At 44.2% G+C, this 11,376-nt stretch overlaps 1 long non-coding RNA gene across 1 annotated transcript in view; it reads left to right on the top strand.

Annotated features, from left to right (window-relative positions):
* The first annotated feature begins 417 nt into the window (after positions 1-417).
* Positions 418-11,376, top strand: part of LOC109311370 — a 211,349-nt gene continuing 200,390 nt past the window's right edge. The window contains exon 1 of the long non-coding RNA XR_002101492.1: positions 418-464. This is a non-coding gene — a long non-coding RNA (uncharacterized LOC109311370). The remainder of the gene's footprint in view (positions 465-11,376) is intronic.

Genomic DNA, 11,376 nt, shown 5'->3' with positions numbered 1-11,376 from the left:
GGTTTGGATATGCTTGGGCATCAGGTGTATAAATGGTTTTACATTATATGTGCATGTGTGTGTAGTAGAGCTGCCTATAGGTGTGCGGGGACACACACACACGTACGTACATACGCGCTATAGAAGCCCTACTAACGCGCTTATATTCCTTGATGATACCTAATCATAAAAATATATTGTATGTTATTGGAAATCAGTGTATCATGAAACCTTTGTCATAACATACCCTCATATAAAAAATTAGCCTTCTTCTCCAATTTGAAGTATATATTTTACACATTAAAATACTACAGCAAAATGACCATAAGTTGGTGGGCTGTTAGGATGAGTATTATAATTTCAACTTTTAACTTTTGCTTTATGTTACTGGTAAAAGCATCTAGCAGTGACATGGCAGATGAACTTTTTTCTGATTTTTTCAGGCCCAGTTCAACTGATGTCAATATAAATCTTTTCCTACAGCAGTAAGTACTAGAATGATTTTGCCCATAGTTACATCAGCGAAGTGGGAAATAGCTTATAAGTAGAAATAAAACTGGGCAAAGTAATTCACAGCCAATAATTCACGTAATGATTTTTGCCTCTTACAGTTTAGGAATTATTTGAGAACACATTTTGATTTTCCCTGAATTATTATTCAGAATTATTTTCAGTACATTTTCATTAGCTATCTGCCTGTAGCCCAACTGTGAGCAGTTACTAGTGAATATTTGGTATTTGAAATCTCGGCTACTTTAATTAGTTTTAATTGGATGTTATGAGGATTTTTTTCTATTCCCTGTTCTAGTGGATATAATTCAGGTCTAGAGTACAGCTACTCAGGACTGTAAATTTAAAATTCACTTTCTGTGAAAATTGTCCACATATGTTTCTGCTCTAAAACATTTCTCTAGAATTACCACAGAAAACAAGCTAAATAAGGAGATAAGCACTACCTAAATTTAACTTGTAGAAAAATCAGAACAAATACTTGCAAAATAGTCCAAGATAATTTTTTGCAAAAGTCACGGACACAATGCTTTCCACTTTTTTTCAAGTTGATTTGTTGTGACTTTATTGCCACTAGTTTCCTTTTTAAAATAAGCCATTACTGGATTATTAAAGTAGAATATTTCCCAACATAGCCTATTATCTGATGATTAATCCTGGTTAATCATTTTTTCACTCTTTAAAAGAGAGCCTTATTTTTTCAAAAGTTTGCAACAATTATCAGTAATATACCAGTTCATTTTCTACATGTTAAAAAAGTTAAATGAATAACTGTGAAGGAAAACAATCACTTTGCTCTGGTCAGTCTTCTGTAACTATACACCCTGAAATATTGTAAAAAGGATGGGTTCATGTGGTTTCTATTAACAAGTCAGTTCCTAAGGGTCTTGCTTAATTTTTACTGAGTCCTTATCCAGTGAAATTCCCTTACCTACTATGGGGGCTCATCCAAGTAAAGGCTAAATGAAAACTGATTGAGAACCTTGGGACCTGGCTCAGCATTAATAAGATTCATGGTACTGGAACTTAAACTGATTCCTATAGGTGCTGTATGAGACTTGTGAATCACAGAATTCCTATCCTCCAGGGTTCAATCTTAGATCTGGCTTGCACATAGGCCCCATGTGAAGTTCTCGCTACAGCATGGGTTCCTTCAGAAACCCCAGGGTCCTCTTGTGGCTTCTGCCGTAATAAATCTCACTCTCCTCTCCCATGTGAAGAGGCCATATAGCTCTAAGTCTTCCGTAGGTTTCTTTAACAAGAAGGGACTTAACAAACAATTAACTACATATAGGGTCTAATCATGCACTTCTTCCAGAGCTCAAATGCTCTTAGAAGTCAAGACTACAGGACCAGCTCATACACTTTATCTCACCTCCTCTCCAACATGTTTTGAGGCCCAATTACTAACTAAATCTACTAACTAAGGGTAGCAAAACTACTAGGCAAAACACATATCCTTTCCCTAAACAGTTCTTGACAATTAATTATGTATCTAATATTATGAATTATTTATTACTTGCATCTGATTGTGGACGTTGAGTTAAGCACTGTAAATACACAAATGGGCTACACCCAGTAGCTTATCCCAATACACAAGATGCAAATGCAGAAGCAGAGCACATCTGGTTTACAAATCAAACCTTATAATTATATTTATGTGTTTTTGTTAATGTATACATCAATAATGGATTCTGTTATAAGAATGAAAATACATAAAGTTAGGCATATGTGCTATGACAACACTGTAACCATATAATACAGAAACATTTAGAAAACACCCACTCCTCTATATACCTGTCCCTGTATTTTCACTTTGCTTTTTGATTGATGTTGGCTACTATAGTGAAAAAACTTCCATTAAAAATAGAAAAACAAGATGATAAGCAGCTACCTCAAAAGCCACGTCATGAACTTCTGGAATCAAACAGCAGGTGATGCTTCACAGACATGCTTAAGCCACCCCCTTCCTTCATGACTAAGCATATCACCTTTAAGCCATGCAGCCTGTGCATTCAGGACAAAGTCTATGAATTCAAGTTTGTGAATCCCAAAGTCTACTATGCTGGTTGATAATTACCCTTTTTTTTAAGAACAAAGCTTAACTATCTGTGTATATGTAGGTTCAGGCACACATGTATGTTCTATTATGTGGGTAAGTTCAAATGCATGTGCAATATCTATCTATGTACAGTTGCAATACAAGATGTGCATATCTGCATGTTATTCCACTATTATGCAACAGCATCCTCCTTATTTCACCATATTCTGAAAGACTGCATATAGTACACACACACACACAAACATACATGCATATAATGAAGGGCAGATCTAGGATTTTGAAAAGAAGGGGTACAGGTGGTATGGTGTATTATCACATGTAACAGAACACATATTTTTGTCCAAGTAAAAAGAAACTAAAAGCTTCACTAGTATGCTGAGGGCCTAGGGCTATATTATTCAGTTTAAGATAGAAGCAAAAGCAAACTTATCTTTACTGGAATGTGCATTAATTTATTGTATCATATATTATGTATAAAAAAACTACAAAGTAGGCAAAAATTAATCCAAAGATGCTCTTTCATTAGTCCTATTGTCATTAGAATTAAATTCAAATATCTTTCAAATTCATAAAACAAAATCTAGCTTTCTTGATCATCATGACAGTGCATCCAGTGCTTCACTGAAAGTTATTTCTGCACCTGAGTTGGTGTGCACCTGAACTGATGTTTGCACACCTGACAATGTTTTTAGCTAGAGTTAAAAACAGTTTGCAATTTGAAATAGGAAATAATTGGTAAATAGGACACCAGGAATTGCAGAAAGAAGGATAGCTTGATTAGTGGAATATCAGCATATTAAAAAAGGAGATAGGGTCTTTAACACCTATGGATTGACAAGTTTAGAAGGAATCAGATAGATCATAATAAATAATGAAGTCAAGTCATGTACTCACTGCTGTCTGCATAGAAATGTTGCTTCTACTGCTAGGCAGTTGTTTTTAAACTTTGGGTGGATCAGGAGTCAATGTGGGGCAGAGGAGCGGTGCAACTGAATCATTCCCCTAGTTATATTAATAATTTATATAATATGAATAAATATCTAGATACTCTCGATGCCTAGACTGAGAGATATAATACACAGTACTCTAAGTAAATGCTAAAGAAAACTGCCCTATAAAACATGTACATGCACACAACACACGCCATCCAAGACTTAAATTCTAGATTGTTGCCCTTGGGAGATTTGCTTTGACTTCAGTATTTTCAGTCAACTTAACACAGGTTAGACCATAAAAGACACTATCCTACATTTTGAATGCTTCCAATGCTCCCAGTGAAATCACTGAGGAATTTGAGCATACAGAGAATATAGGACTGGTCTCCAGGCTAGCTGATGTTTGTTCAGCAAGGCTAGATCACTAAAGCTCATATGATCACATAAAGGACACTGAAATATTTTATTTTACGTTGTTTTGGAAGACTTGTGAAACCAAAGTGATAGGTGTCTCTGTGTCGTGTTTTCCACTTAATGTGATTAGATTCTCATGTTAGTTTAGTTGTTATATGTTTGTTTGTTTTTTGTGTACAGGCTTTGCACTGAGGATTAGTTTATGCTATTCATACAAATCAGACCGAAGTCAATGAGGTCCCACAGTTGCTGATACAATGTTTACTGCTTATGCTGTAAAACATAAGGGAAAGAGAATGAGATTTTTCACATTGTTTTACATCTCTCTGTCAATAATAACATGAGCTTCACAGGGAACTGGGATGTCTTTCATATTTATCACAAGTCCGGCTATGATGTGTTATAGATTTCACTGCTTAGCTCCTACTCTTGTTCAAAAGGAAACCTCCACTAAAATTCCTCTAACTTCTCTTCACAAACACACACAGCTCTACGCATAAACTTTTGCAGCTGGCATAGAGTATGTGAAGCAGGTAGGGATGAGGGAAAGTTTGCGTACCTTTCAGCTAAGTCCAATCAAATTATTTTTCAGCGAGGCTCATATTTGCTTAAAGTAGCCATATCCAGAATTACAATCTTCTCTTAAACCACTTTATATCATATGTAATTACACTGCATTCCATAATACAGTGTTTTATTTCATACTGCACTCTTTCATTATACTATATAATAAATTACATTTGTGCATACCTACAGAACATACAAGCCATCAGTTGTATAAATATGCTATAAGTTAGAGCAGCAATACTTTTTGTATCTCTCTCTCCTTCCTTCTGCGCTCCCCTCCCCACTGCAGGTGATCTTTGACACTCAATACCCACTTTTAATCTTTTTTTAATAGGTATGTTGGGTATATTTAATATTATCTTGAAGGACTGGATAGCAGCTTACCACTACATCAGGACAGTACATCAAGGACTCAGTGAACAACTGTTCACTAGGGCATCACTGGGGAAGACAAGGAGCAATGGATACAAACTCCTGGAAGGCTGTTTCAGGCTCAGTTCCAGGAAAAACTCCGTCACAGTCAGGGTGTCCAGACTGTGGAATAAACTCCCTCCAGTGCTGGTGCAGTCACCTACCCTGGAAATCTTCAAAAGGAGACTGGATGGTCGCTTCGCTAGGGTCACTTGACCCCAGTTGTCTTTTTCTGCCTAGTGTAGGGGGAGTGGACCCAATGATCTACAAGGTCCTTTCCAGCCCCTAGCAATCTATGAAATCAGTCTATGAAATTCTCAACCTCAGTAGTTTGAAACTAACAGAATACCAAAAGACTTAGGTTTTTTTTCAAAAAAGGAGCTTTGAAAACAAAAATGTTAATTATAGGCTTTAACATTCTCACTTGGATCTTATAGTATGGGTAGTCAGAAAAACAGGTTTTATTTCCCACGGGATGGTGTGTTGTAGTACTGGCTAGGTATGGGGCTTGTGGAAAATGCAGCCACTTCTATTTACTGTTTCTCATAGGGTGCATATTTCTTTATGATAGGTTCAGGTTTTACATACTGTCTTTGTTGATGTCTTCCTACCTAACTAGCAGGGATCCAGGTTTTCCATTTGTTGCGGAAAAATGAGGATTTTCTCTTTTAAAGGAGAAAACATCAGGAAATCGTAGGTTTCCCCTTGCACACTGGCTTCCTTCCAGCCTGCAAGGAGCTGCTTGGGGCTGGGGAGAGCAGGAAGAGAGCGATTGAAGGGAGGGAGTGCCACGTGCATGCGCATGCATGCATACACATGGCCAATATATAGCCAGCCAGGGTGGTGGGAGCAGCTCCAGCAGCTGGATACAGGTAAGTCTATGTTGGTGGGGTTAGAGGGCCAGGGCTTGGGGACTGTCCAGAGGTCTGTGTGGGGCATATGTGTGAATGGGTGGGTGGCAGGGGTATGTGGAGTGGGGGGTGCTGGAGCTGTGGTAGAGCAGGGGGTCTGATGCAGCATTCAGTGCTGCTAATGCACCCAGCTCTGCACTGTTACCAGTGTGGCCTGCCCAGAGGCACCTCCTCTCCATCAGGGCAAGGGGGCAGAGGGGTCCTTCAGGGGCTTGGGGAGCCGTGTGGCTGGGTTGGTGGTGCTGGAGGTTGGTGCCCGTTGTGGCAAGTCAGTAGGGGATGCTCCTGTGCTGATCCACCCACCTCACTGTGCCTGACTACCTTCCAGACTCTGAGTGCCTCCCTTGGGATGCCTCATGTCTGGCCGACCCCCTTCCTGAAGCACACTTGCAAGTCTGGGGGTAAGGCTGCCACCACTCATGAGGCTCAGTCTTTTAGTGGCTCTGTGCCTCATGAGGTACACAAGTTTTATAGACCTGAAGATTACTTGACCCACTACAAGAACCTGGGGTGCTTCCTTTAGTCTGACGCACAAATCAAGGTCTCCCTTAGTCACCTGGACCAAGGGGACCCCAAGGCATAATCTAGATCCTCTTCCAATAAGTCTCCCACTCTAGGTACATAAGAGAACTTTATTGATTACAAGAAATAGGTTTCGAAGTAGGTACCAATATCAGAAAAATACCTTAGAGGAAATGGGTTGGCTAGGTAGCCTTTGATTACTCACCTATATTACTACAAGCTATATATCTGGTTAGATTATAAGGAGCTTACTCACAAGTATCATCCAGAGGCTGATAGAGCTTTCTTCTGGAGGCAGGTAGTTCGTAGTGTGCCCATGTGTTTCAAGAGAGAGAGCTAGATAGTTGATCTGCTCTCTGTGTCTTCATCATGGCTGCTGCACCTCCTCCTGGGCAGTCCTTAGCTTATATAGACCTCATTTACCTGATCCAATGAAGGCCAGCAGTTGTTGGCTGCCAGCCAACCAGTTTGAATTGCATCACTGGTTGCCGGGTAGACTGGCACTATCTCTAGCCCTGCTCCCAGTCATGATGTCACTGCTCAGAACAATAGGGAAGATAAGCCCACCCAGGCGTGTGAGGCCAGTCACATAGGCAAAGGGAGCAGGTTCCCCACTTCCTCAGGAATTTATCCAGCTCAGGGTTACTTGAAGCAGATGGAGGCAGGGGTGCCTGCCCTCTGCAATGACCATGGTAACCAAATTGTCAGATAGGTAATAAGTGTGATAGCAGAGTTTGGGGAGAGACTCAGATGGCATTCTGCCACACCCATACTGTCATGCACCCCAAGCCCTCAGCAGGGGGTGCCAGAAGTGTTCTCTCTTCCTTCCTCCAGTCTGTAATGGGGCTGGACTCACTCTGCCACCACCCGCACAAGCTGGAGCCACTGCACCCTGGCCTGGATGGGACAGGGCCTGGAGCCCGCCACCCTCCTCCTGCTGCCTGCAGCATGGCCCAGGCCAGAGCTGTGCTCCACTTCAGGCTGCTGCTGGGGAGGATGGTACTGGTCCTCCCCACCATGCTGCAGCCCCAGCCTCCACTAGCAGTGCAAGCTTGCATATGGTGCCTCAGATCTTCTGTGGTTCTGCATGAGGTGTGCTGCATGCACCTCATTCTGGAGGCCATCCCCACTGTGTCCCCACAGACCACTATCCTGTGAAGTCACATGGGGCAGCAAGAGACCCCACTCCAGCAGGGAGTGAGGGGCACCGGGAGAGCCAGGGGCTACAGGTTGGGAGTGAGGGGCACTGGCGGGGACTGGGGGAAGCAGGTTGGATGTGAGGGGCATCAGAATTGCTTTTGGGGGGTAGGAGACTGTGGGTTGGGAGTGAGGGGCACTGCAAGGGTCGGGGCTGTGGGTCAGGAGTGAGGGGCACCATCAGGGTAAGGGGGATGTGGCTTGGGAGTGAGGGGCAACAGCATAGATTCAGAGAAGGGACCTCAAAGGATCATCAAGTCTGACCCCCAGCCAGTGGCAGAGAAAAGTGCTGGGATCATGTGACCCAAGCCAGGTGCTTGTCCAGTCTCCTCTTGAAGACCCCCAAGGTAGGGGAGAGCACCACCTCCCTTAGAAGCCCATTCCAGATTTTGGCAACCCTAACCATGAAGTTCTTCCAGATGTCCAACCTAGATCTACTCTCCATCAGCTTGTGGCCATTTTTCTGATTAGTCCAAAGAGTGCTCTGGTAAACAGAGCATCTCTATTCCCTGCTGTTCCCTCTCCCCCTCCCCGATGAATTTGTATACTGCCACAAGATCCTCCCTCAGCCTTCTCTTGCAGAGCCTGAAAAGGCCTAGGTCCCTCAGCCTTTCCTCATAAAGCCTTCCCTGCAGGCCTCTTAACCATATGAGTGGCCCTCCTCTGGACCCTCTCAAGGTTGTCCATATCCTTTTTGAGTTGTGGATCCCAGAATTGGATGCAGTACTCTAACTGTGGCCTGACCAGTGCCACATAGAGGGGGAGCATCACCTCCCTGGACCTGTTTGTGATGCACCTACAAAGTGCAGTTAGGTCTGCTAATTACTTCATCTCATTGACTACTCATGTTCATCCTGGAGTTGACAATGACTCCGAGACTCTTTCTGCCTCTGTGCTGGTAAGAAGGTCATCCCCCAGCCTATAGAAGGTCATCCCCCAGCCTATAGGTGTGCTGGTGATTCCCTCTCAGTAGGTGCAGCACCTTGTACTTATCCTTGTTGAACTGCATCCTATTATTTTCTGCCCACTTCTCTAACCATCTAGGTCCGCCTAGATTCAGTTTCTTCCCATGAGTGTGTTTGCTTTGCCCCATAGTTTGGTGTCATCTACAAATTTGGACAGAGTGCTTTCCATGCCCTCATCCAGTTCACTGATGAAGATGTTGAACAGCACCAGCCCAAGGACCAAACCTTAGGGTACCCCACTGCCCATATCTTTCAAGGTCAATACTGACCCATCCACCACCACTCTCTGGGTACAACCCTTAAGCCAGTTTGCCACCCACATGACTGTGTAGTCATCTATGGCACAACCATTCAAGTTGGCATAGGCAGGGCACTGGCATATCAGGGTTGCTCAGTGCCATAAAGCAGTGGGGAGTGGGGAACGACAGCCGCAGCTGGATCTGCATCCTGGTGAGTGAAGAGGGCAGGGGAACCCCTGATTTTCTTTGATAAAAAACTAAAAATTAGTTGTATGTGTTTCCTTCTGTGGTACCTCAGCTACCATATTTTATGTTGAATTTTCAGTGCTTATTTTGTACTGTTACCAGATTCATTTTTAACCCCATCCAATAATTCCAAAACAAGAACATTTTTTTCCATCAGTTGCACACCTATAAACCTCTGAAAATCAAGAGAAAACAGTTATACCTAAGAAGCAGAACATTACATTCAAAGCTTATGCAGTTTTCTTTTTCTGTGATCTTATTTAAATTACACTCTTCCACACATTTCTATAAATTGGAAACCCAGTGGAGATTTGGAGCTTATTGAAGAACAAGTATGGGAGATTATGAGGACGTCTGAGACTGAGGTGTCAGCTGTCTCTAGGACAATGAAAGAATACCATTTCATCTGATAGCCCTATTCCCAACTCCCATCTATCCCTGAAATGAGGTACTTACAATTCACTAGTGGTGCAAGTGATCCTCCATTGCTTGAAAAGTCACAAATTGCTAGTGGCTGGATTTTCTTCACCCAGTTAGTAGGGCTGTGTGAAATGGCTATGTTTTGTTTCAGTTTCAGATTTGGCCGTTTCAGAGGACAGTGATTCGTTTCGGTATTTCGGATCACTGTTCCATTCTGATTTGGCCGAATCTGTTTCGGAGTTTCAACACTGTTCTGGCGCTGATTCAGAGATTCAGGTTGGCTGGGGAGAGGCAGGTACAGCTGGGTGGCTGCAGATTCTCCTGCAGCTTCTCTGGCTGTGCCTGCCTCTGCCCTGGTGTGGGGAGCCATGGGAGAAGCCTCCATGGCTGCCCTGCCCAGCCCCATCCCCCATCTGTCCCCAGCCTCTGGGTACTTAAAAAAAAAAAAAAAAGCCCCACATTCACCAGCTGTAGCAGTGGTGATCAGGGCTTCTGAGGGCTCATGGCACAGCCTCTCCGCATGGCAGGGGGCAGCAGGGATCGGCCCTGTGGGCATTGCTGCACTCACGTGATGTGACAGCTGCCATGCAGGTGTCAAGTGGAGGGAGAAATCCCAGCTGCCCCCCACTGCCTTGCGCTGCATTGGGGGGCTCTGCCATGAGCCCTCGGAGGCCTTGATCACCACTGCTACAGCCAGTGGGTGTGGGGCTTTTTTTTTTTTTTTATGTTCCGGGAGGCTGGGGCTGGGCAGGGTAGCCATGAGGGCTTCTCCCATGGGTCCTCCAGCTGCACCTGCCTCTGCTCTGGTGAGGGGTGCCATGGAAGAAGCCCCCATGGCTGGCTTGCCCGGTCCCATCCTCCACCAGCCCCAGCCTCCCAGCATTTTAAAAGGAGGACCGTGGGGCTGTGCTGGATGCTTCCTGGGGGGCATAGGCCCCTTGATCTGCACTTGGGATGCCAGCAAGCTACTGTTGCTGGCTGGGGCCAGTGCCAGCACTAGGTTCTTTCCAGCGTTCAGCGTGGTCTGCACTGAGCAGACTCGAGTGCTGGCACTAGCCCCAGATGGCAGCAGCATGTTGTCATCCCTCACACAGATCTGGGGTCCCATGCCCACCCAGAGGGCTGCAGGGCTGTGACAGACTCCTCCCAGGAGTGTGGGCCCCTGGATCTGTGCGTGGGATGAAAGCAGGGTGCTGTTCCTCCCCCAAAGCACTGGGATTGGAAGGGACCTCAGGGACAGATCTCAGACACAGCCAAGCCAGAGATGTCAATATCAGAGCTGTCTTTCCCACCACCCCTTCCCCCTCTCTCTTCTGAGTTTCTGTTTCCCCACAAGTTTGTCTCTGAAGCATTCCAAAACATTCAAAACATTTCCAAAACATTTCAGATGGTTTTGTTTAGTTTTATAGTTGTCTTCCATTTTGTTTCGGATTCTGTGTTTTGGGCACCAAAATGGGCCAAACAGCTCCGAAAAGAAATGGCTGCCGAAATTTCACACAGCTCTACCAATTAGTTTTATTTAGTAAGTTTTTACTAAAACTCTTCTTTTAAGCAGCTGGAGTACCCTCATCCACACTTAAGCATGTCTACCATTCTCTATTTGCTTAGTCAGTACCAGTATGTCATTGTGGAGCCATTGGCACAGCTGTTCGAGGACTTCTGGTGCTCGGGCCAAATCCCTGAGGACTGGAAAAGGGTCAATGTGGTCCCTATTTTCAAGAAGGGGAGGAAGGATGAGGCTGGCAACTACAGGCCAGTCAGCCTCACTTCTGTCCTGGGGAAGGTCTTTGAAAAAATTATCAAGGGCCACGTTTGTGAGAGCCCTGCAGGGGAAGTGATGTTGAGGGGTAACCAGCATAGGTTCATGCCAGGCCGATCCTTCCTGACTAACCTGGTCTTTTTCTATGACCAGGTAACAAAGAGCTTAGATGTGAAGGAGGAAGTCGATGTCAGCTTCTTGGACTTCCAGAAGGCCTTCGACACAGTGTCCCACCCAAT

Source organism: Crocodylus porosus, unplaced genomic scaffold, assembly GCF_001723895.1.
Source record: "Crocodylus porosus isolate Cpor-Errol unplaced genomic scaffold, CroPor_comp1, whole genome shotgun sequence".
Lineage (NCBI taxonomy): Eukaryota > Metazoa > Chordata > Crocodylia > Crocodylidae > Crocodylus > Crocodylus porosus.
This window is presented reverse-complemented; position numbering and strand designations above follow the sequence as displayed.